Raw genomic sequence first — 9666 nt, 5'->3', positions numbered from 1 at the left:
GGCAGTGGTCTTCCTCCCAGTTGGCCATCAATACCATTATCATCTTCGTTAGAAGGTCGAATATTCCTTCCAGGTGCCTGTCTCTCCTGTAGGTATAAGCACTTACTCTTATGCTGTTGCAGTTTTTTGAACACCAGAAAAACATTTTGGCAATCCAGCGTGTTTTTTTTTTTTTTACAGAATTACCTATGAAATTATAATTATTGTTGATCTAAAAATAAAATTTAGCTGTAACCATCATCATCTACAACTTAAAATGTAATATATTTTTCCTAACTTTAAACAATTTCTCGTGGCCATGTTTGAACTTTTTGTTTAACTGATAGTCCACATAAAGATTTTTTGTTACAGCCAAAACATTGCAGAATTATTGTAGTTTCGAAACAGTTATAAATGACTATATTTTATTGAAGTGACTAAGGGCCGGTTTTATGACCTCCGGCTAAAGTTCCGGCTAAAATTTAACCGCAGGCTAGCTCTTATTTCGGTTTTATGACTCCGATAAGCCTAGTACCATATCTGCTAAAAGTAACGCATAATGGTATCTCGGGTGGTAATCTTTGGTGTAAATAAAACTCTATCCAAGATTCGTCAGCATTGATACTGGTTTAGATTCTATCATAGTATAGAGGCTTGGTGTAACTAATGTGACATATGTTCAGCCAAAAAATGGGCCACAATTCTGGAGCTATGAAAAATTACATCCTACAATGCTGAAGACCCATTTGAGAGGATAGATATTTACATTTCTGGGCCATTTCTGAAGACTAAGAATGTTAACCGGCACATTTAGGTGACAATTGATAATTTAAGTAAGTGGCCAGAGCTTACACTCTTCAAAAACAGAAAGCCACAACCATGAGTTAGCACTAGTCAAAAACCTCTTTGGCAGATTTGGAATACCAATGAAGCTGCAAACAGACCAATGCAGCAATTTGAATCAACTATAATCCAGGAAGTGTGTCGGTTAATGGGGATAAAGAAAACAAGGACTACAGCCTTACATTCTCAGTCTGACAGCATGGCGGAGAGGTTCAACAATTCCCTAGAGAAACACCTTACCAAGGTCATGGTTGACCATTAACAAGAATTAAAACCAACACATCCCATGGTTCCTGATGGTATATAGGGCCACCATTCATGACTCGATTTGACAGACTCCTACGAGTTGACACTGGTCTGTGACATTAAGTTTTTCTGTCCTCGCCAAAAGCCTACCAGCACCACCGACTCTGATTTTCACATGGAGGAGCTCTCATATACAACATGGTCCATAAAAACATTCGGTTGAACCGGATGAATACAATGTAAAACAAGAAGACTAACTTATACAATTTTCAGGAAGGCAATTTAGTGTGGCTATACAACCTGTAAAAAAGATAGAAATGTAGGTGCTGTAAACTTCAATTTGGCATAGGAAGGCCAATGTGAAATGTTGAAATGACTAAATTATTTATGTTACCGCATTCATAGATGAAAGAGGGGACAAATGAACATGGCACGTTTTGACCGACTGTGGGAATATGTCGGAAGGGATGTGTTACCTGTTCGAAACAAACAGGTTTAAGGAGGGGGCAGTGTTACGAGGCTGCTAAAGATGAGGCCGGCCAGCCAGCCAGGCATGCCAGCCGGAAAGATAATGGTTTGCATTTATATCACAAAAACCAATTTAATGTTTCTTGGCTGTCAAAATCGTAACCAATTTGAGAATTTTGAAATGCCAGATAAAATTAATTAATATTTTCTGAAAGAAATTAAAACCTTTTCTTGAAGTTGCCAGTGGCATCGCAGTTAAACCTAAAAATTTTCAGTTCTGCAATAAATTAAATTCTCCTTATTTGTACAACCCAAAAATGTTAAAAATGTAACTTTGACACCCAACTATGCAAAAATTATGCGCTGTATATATTTTTCATTTCGTGAAATTTAAACAATTGAAAAAGTCTAAAAGTTTATCAGTGATTAATATAAATATAAAATATTGACCTGAAATGGAAAGCACCTCCTTAACGTCACGGTACTACGATCGTGCATCCTTTAAGCCAATGGAGTGATGCCTATTGAGCGGGAAATTCAAATTTGTAAGCTAATGTTAGCCCCTGCAGTGGGGCATTTCCGAAAATATGTTAATTAACAAAAAAAAATAAATTGTTTTGGCATTTCATGACAAACATTAAATTTAATCCTCGCAATTACCGAACATTTGTGTGCGTGTATATATAAATAAATATGTGCGTGTGAAGAAAGGGTAAAATATGGGCATATGTGTGTGTGATTCTATCATTCCAAATACTTTATATTGAGACTTTACTGAAAACATCTCTTTACAAAAATACGCACAGAAACAGAATATAAATATAATATAAGTAAATAAGAATAGGTATATTTGTTAGCAATAATAAAAATACAGAATAAAAGTACTCAAATATTTCTGTGAGGCATATTAAATCGATATATACAATATAATAGAAATAAAAGATAGATTTTGGCACTGAATCATTTTAAATTACTAACAAAAAAAATTTAAAATCTAAAAAAAAAAAAAGCATGTGCCCTAGGAAATGCAAGTATCGAAACTATTTTTTAAAATGTCTTCCGATGCCTACTAATTTTCCTGAAACTGTAATAAATTGTAGCTATATGGTTGAAAGAAACAAAGCTTTCTTGTGAACAATTATTCAAAAAACTAACTTAATGAAAATATTAGGGTGTCATATTATATACAGTACTTAATATCCACAATTTAAAAAATGGATACTGAAGTAAATGTTTACACATGTACTCACCATTAGAACTATACTCAACAAAAGTATATGTAGTAGAAAAAAACCAGCGAATAAACATACTGATTTGATGCGTTTGGAAATATAACCAAAGATAATAAATATTGACAATACTAGCATTTTGGCTTGGCAGTTTTACACAATACAATTACTTAATTTCACTTCACTTCAATGCTGATAAAATGCTACATAACTGACCTCATAAATTTGACGTCAATACCATTTATAAAAATAATCTAGAAATACATTGACCTTCAAATTTTTAAAAATAGAAATGTAATTTTAAAGTTTTATTAATAACATTTATTAATGTTTCGATAATAAAAATTTATGAAAAAAACTCTCCTATGCACTGCAAATTTTTAAATTAAGAATGTTTATAGTTAAATGTGTTTTATTGTTTGTTGTTGAAATGTTTGAAGTTAGGTCATTTTTCATGTTCTATAAGTGAATATATTTTTGTAAATTGCGAAAACTTGTTTCGGTTATGAATACACTGTTTTAATCCAAATTTATGAACTATAAATTATTTTACAGTTTTATTAAATACTAATAATTACACTAATAATTTGTTGTACTCAAAAATGTCCAATCACCAATCACTGGCACTTAAGAATGTTTATTCGTAAGTCACTCAAAGTGTGTCAAGTTCCACAGTTCTCACACCTCACTGTAGCTAAGCTCAACAGTGGTTCGTCCTTTGCCACGCACCTGTCCACACACAGTCTTGCGTCACTCAATCGCACTCTCGTGATCCTGTCGCTCTGCATCACGCCACTCTCGAGGGGTCTCACACACTCTTCGCACTTCCCTTGACTCGCGGAACTCTCAGAACTTCGGAACTGTCACGGAACTCGCTGGGCATCCACTCGGAACTGTCTCATAATTGTAGAACTCTTCGCGGGACCCACGCGGGATCCGTCGCGGAACTCTCACCGCACTCCTCACAGAACTCACCGCGGAACTCTGTCGCCAAAATCTTCTCGCGGACCTCTCGCTGTACTGTCCGCAGAACTCACCGCGGAAAACTTTCGCCAAACTCTTGCCGCACCTGCAGCAATCACCGGTCCTCACCTTCACGGGACTCTCTCTCCAAAACTCGCCGCACCCGGCACACATGGCACTCACTGTCTCGGGACTCTGTCGCCAAAACTCGCCGCACCCGCGGCACTCACCGGTGCTCACCGCCGCGGGTCTATCTCGCCAAAACTGTCGTGGAGGCCGGCATCGCTGCTTAAGTAATCTATGGTGCCCTTTTCGAACTGACGAGATCAGCTGTGACGAGTCGCGTCGTCCTGGGCCAACCCGATGCCAGAACAGTTGAGAAGGGCGTCGCTTGATCACTCCACTTCGCGCAGCAGCCCATAGAATTCCGTAGGCCGCTCAGCGATAGATTACCACGCCGAGGCAGGACAATGCGCGGGGAGTGAGGGGGGAGGTGGTAGCGACGACACTTGTAATCCTTCCAGACGCGCGTGGCATGCCTTATGTCAGTTGACCGCATGTGGGCGCACAAGGTTGAGAGCTAGCTCCCAACCTGGCACCGCAGTCTTGTCTCTCGTGTTCGTAACAATAATACAGAGCAGTGATGGTTGTGAAACAATGAATACTACACACAAGGAGATTCATTTTATTATTTAATAATTGCTTGCCCTAAGTCCCTCGTTGCGTTATTTGTCGACCAGGAAACTTGTTTTTGCACTTACCAACCCCAAGCCAATGTTGGAAAACCATATTGTGACGACTGGATCCGCGGGGCTGCTCTCACTTTCACTCTCACTCTGATGCAGGGCAATGTTCAAGAAATAACTAAATATGGTTACCAAACGATCGCAGCGTGCTCCGAACACCATCCTCAAGCTGTAACGAATTAAAAAAAAATTAAGTTAAACCAAACAACCAGCACATCTCACACACTAAGCCGTTCATACTTTTAACTGTGCATATTGAAGACGATGCCCGACAATGAGCGTTATTTGTGTTGTTTAAAATAAAATGGAGTAAAGATTAAAATAAAAATTTTTTATCTGAAATGTTTTGGCATAAATAAAAAATAAAATGTTTCTAGTGGACTGTTAAGAGCTCATCTTCAGGCACTTGAGTGGAATCAAGTTATCAAACCAAACCCAGTCATACCGTCGCCACTCAGCTTCGAATGGATGTATGTTGGAGGAACATTTTAACCAATTGCATGTACCTTGCCTTGTGTTCCAGACCTTATGGAAGAGCTTTGAGTTGCACCTGCACTCTATGTCGCTGTTGTCCACCAAGCACCTGTCTCATGTATAGACTAAAGTGCACAGAAATGTTTAGATATGAAGGTGATCCAGAACTTTGTGAATACTCTAAGGATACATATGACATAGATGAATGCAATGAATCAGCCATAGAAAGTGAAGACGAGGTTTATGATGAAGATTGTAATTTATAAACTGTTATTTAATACATTACAGTAGACATCTGTCTGGAATTTGTATTAAATTTGAAATCTAATTATGTCTTAGATTATGCAATTGAAATGTAAACTTAACATTTATATACCTATTTACAAATAAAAAACTCTGCACTGTTTGGAAAACAAAATCATAAATTCTTCATTTATAAGCCGAGTTTCTATTGCTGTCGCCCGGGTTCTCGTGTTCGAGATCCGGCGGGGTTCCTAGCGGGAAGGCTGTTTTATTGCGTGAAGCGTGTCCGGGAGGGGGCCAGGCTAACTCGGAGGTTAACCACGAGGTGGGTCGTTGGGTACGAATGCCCCTGCGTGGCCCACTAGGAACGGCGGCGGTGGTCGTGATGTTAAGGATCCCTAATTCCTGCTGCACTCCTGGCCCTACACAGCATAGGACGCTGATCCCTAACTGGATTGGGGAGGTTCACAAATAACGTACACAGTTTTGCACTGTCGTTTACACATCGCGCACGGAGTGTGCGAAGTGGACGTTTAATTGACGTTGGCAATTACACTTGCAGTTACAGTCACACGATTTCCCTACACAAAGTACACTATCATTATACACTGGGCGCTATGACGCGCCGTCACTAAAATTACGCCCTCACGCCAGTCGAGGTTGAGGGGGAGAGTTTAATTGGAGTCGGCCAATCCCGTAATTTGCGAACGGCGACGCGCGGGCCCACCTGTGTGGACCGCCGCTCGCTATGAAATTAATTAAAGTCTCCAATTAGATGTGGCCAGTGCCTGTGCACTTCGGCAGTTAACTGAAAGTCTGTTATGGCGGGAGTCGGCCCGTGCCATATATTGCACTGCCCCGCGTAATGCGTTGTGCGGGGAGTGTTATGTTTACGCGGCTGGGATAGGCCCTACACCGTAAAAGGACCAGGCGCACACGGGGAGTTGATTAAAAAAGGTTTTGGTGCGTGACTATATTTACCAGAATGAATTCAGTGTCGACTATGGTTGATGGTTCCCCGTGGGACGCACGTCCGTCCCGGTCCGCGAGTCGCTCGGTACTGGCGTCTGGCCCTGGCGCGAGGGGAAGGGTGAGCATCCCGTTGCGCCAGAGTTTCCTAAGTTCCGTTATTCGTAAAATATAATATAAAAAAAATATTGTAAGTGGCTCTAAATTCCCACATTAAAAATTAACAATTAACCTAATACATATATATGTTATGAAAATTAGATTTAACAAGTTTGACGCCGCCGTCAGTGTTCCCTCTGAGAGCACAGGCCGTTATGTGTCCTCAACACCTGATAAGTGCCGCGCCCCGAACGCGCCCGTGCGCGCAACGTAGTGCAGTGCCCCGAACGGCGTGACGTCAGTCACGGCCTCCTACGTGTGCAAAGCGCCCGGCCGGGTGTGGCACTGCGCAAGGGTATTGTTTATTCATGCATTTGATAATATAAACAGAAACTAATAAATCTAAAACCATCAATAATCAATGTTAATGCAATAATCATTTTATAAAGGGTTATAATTCACAAAACTGGCCGAAGTCATCTTCCCGCGCTCCGCAGTTTTCCCGCGGAATTTCCCCCCTCCCTGGCCTGGGCGGCCAGGGAGGTTAGTCAGTCGCCATCCAGCACTCGCCCGGGCCGGCAGCCCACGCACGGGGAGCCTTCAACTTTCGCGCCAACATCTTGTAACTGCAATAGGTAATTATAGCCGAACCGTTTTTATATCAGCTCCCCGGTCGGCCCAAATCGGCCGTTAGCAATCTCGCGCCTCGCGCGGTCTATTAATAACATGTGTATCCCATCAGGGATTTTTATATTTTACGTAAGCAATTAGGTGATCCTTCGTGGCACCTGCGCCTCACGCCATAACGTCCCACCTCGGGACATAGTTCTTTGCCCACGCAGGGCGGCACTGCGCCAAACGCGACCACAAACATTCGGACGAGTCATCAACTGGGACGTGCCACGGCCACGTGTGTGATATCGTACCAGATTCCACCGTGTCCGTACCCAGCTTAACGTGGCCTTCGCCACCCCGCGGACTAACCGCTTGTGCATATCCTCCTGTGCGGGACTAATCACAGTAATTTAGTGTAATGGGTTTTCATAAGTAAATTCGCGGGACCTGCCGTCCTTATAGTGTCATGTGTTTTCATAAGTAATTTGCGGGACCGATCGCCCACACACCTCAAGTCGCGTCCGAGTACTCTCGCAGAAGCCATAACAGGTTCATCGTGCGCGGAGCTTAGGTCGACGATGAAACGGCCAGTTACGTGAACGTGTGGCGTGTAGACTGTGCTACGCAATAAAACGGCTACAAGTACGTGTGTGTTTCATTAATAAGGCATCCTGGGAGGCCATAACAGCCCGGGGAGTCCTTTGTCGCCGCATCCCTGCCTGCAGCCACGAGGCCAGGAACCCCACCCTTGAGATTCAAAATTAACCCACCAGTTTAAATTCACGTAAATTCAGGTCAGGCAACGGGGACCGCGTCAAGTTTATATGAAATAAGTTTGAATAATTTGAGTCACACTGGAGACTGTTCGTCGCTTGATGACTGCTCCAGTGGCGAATGATACACAGAATTTTGGGGCGGCTTTAATAAAGTTACACATTAAGTTATCGAAATTATGCTGAAGGCCACAAGGGGAGCACTCACAACTGTATTACTAAAAAACCACACGTGAGTGACCCGGGCACTCCTACGTCGCACTTCCCTTGCACGGGGTTGTTAATTAAAAATGATGTGACCGTTAATGTGTATTGAATTTAAGATGTGCGTACATCGCGTTGTCTGGTCGATTGTCATGGGCGTTGAGGCTACCTTAGTTCCGCGGCGCTCGCCGGACTCGGGTGGGCCATGGCTAGGGGCGCGTTCTGTTAGCGAGGTCGGATACTGGCGGTTGCAGGTCGGGCTTTAGGGTGCCCTTCGGTCGGATGACGTCACTATTTTACGGGTCAGCCTTACCAAAAATACCCTAAGACCAATGTTATGTTTAGAATTTAATATTGAATACCTACTTTTTGTAAGATGTCACTTTGTCATAAATATTGTATTTTACGAGATAAACATAAAAAACCAATACCATGCACAGCAGAGTGGTGGCCATTTGGTTTTTTGAGTATAAGATTAATCTGCCAATAGTGGCTACTGTCCACCATCCAAATACTGATTCTTCATGTTATATCGAAGAGATTGCTACCACTCCCGTGCTCGAATCATCAAAAATCCCATGGGACATAGTTTTTGAACACAAATAATATGTACTTAGTAAGGGTGTTAACAACTAACAAAGTGCAGTAAAACAGAATTTAAAAAACTTAGTTCTGAACCTAACCTCTCTTTCATGCGCTGCGATTTAGAAATATTTAAGTGGAGGTGAGCCAAATATAGGCTCTGGACTGTACTATCATATACATATATGTTCATGTGTTAAATGTGAATTTTCGAATATGTACTTACGGTCACAGTGCCAACATTTTTAACCTGTTGCTCATAAAAGTAAAAAAAAAAAAATGTGTTTGCACACTTAAGCTTCGGCCACACAGAAAGCTACGCTATGTTCGCTATGTTCGCGATGTTCGCTATGTCCACTATGTTTGCTGCGCGAGGTGGCCACACAAATAGTGTAGTTTGCGATGTCGGCGAGGCGCATGCCGTGGAATTCGAGTGATGATTCCGATGAGGATGATATTCTGTTGGCTCTCACTGTATGCAAACGAAAAAAGAAATGGGTTCATGAAGTTAATCTCAAAATAAATGAATTTGGTGAATTTCATCATTTGATGAAGCAGTTGCCAACGAGGCCAAATTTATTGAATACTTTAGAATAAATACAACTCAGTTTGATAGCATATTATTGCTAATCAAGAATAAAATTGAGAAGAATTTAAATTACAGGAAAAGCATTGGAGCATAAGAACGATTAGCAGTTTGCTTGAGGTAAGTAAACAATGAATTCATTACGATATGATTCTTTATGGATTAATATCAACAAGTTAAGTAAAAGGAATAGTATGAATGAAGTAATTTTAAATCAATATTATTCCATAAATACCCAGCATGATGGTACACTGCAATATACACACATATTTTTAAGGATTAACTCATAGGGGAAATACTACTAATATTTATAGCAGATAACCAATTTTACAAAGTTGAAATAATTATAAGTCGGGTTCTGTCTCATAGTCTGGTGACAGTGGTATTTCCACATGGAAATCAGGTGAAGGTGTTGATGTCTGTGGAAGTAATAAGTAAGGCGATGGTGTTGAAACCTCATTAAAAGATGAAGAGGAATCGGAAACTTGAAGAGTTCATGTTCCATTTCGGCACTTAAGACAACATTCATCACTTATTTTTTGATTTTGAGCTGCACAGGTCGAGGGAGGCGCTTGGTACTTTCATAAACACTCGCAAAGAAGTAATCTATATCACCCAGTTGCTTTTTGTGTTCTTTTTTGTTTTGC

This window comes from Bacillus rossius, chromosome 6, assembly GCF_032445375.1.
Source record: "Bacillus rossius redtenbacheri isolate Brsri chromosome 6, Brsri_v3, whole genome shotgun sequence".
NCBI lineage: Eukaryota > Metazoa > Arthropoda > Insecta > Phasmatodea > Bacillidae > Bacillus > Bacillus rossius.
This window is presented reverse-complemented; position numbering follows the sequence as displayed.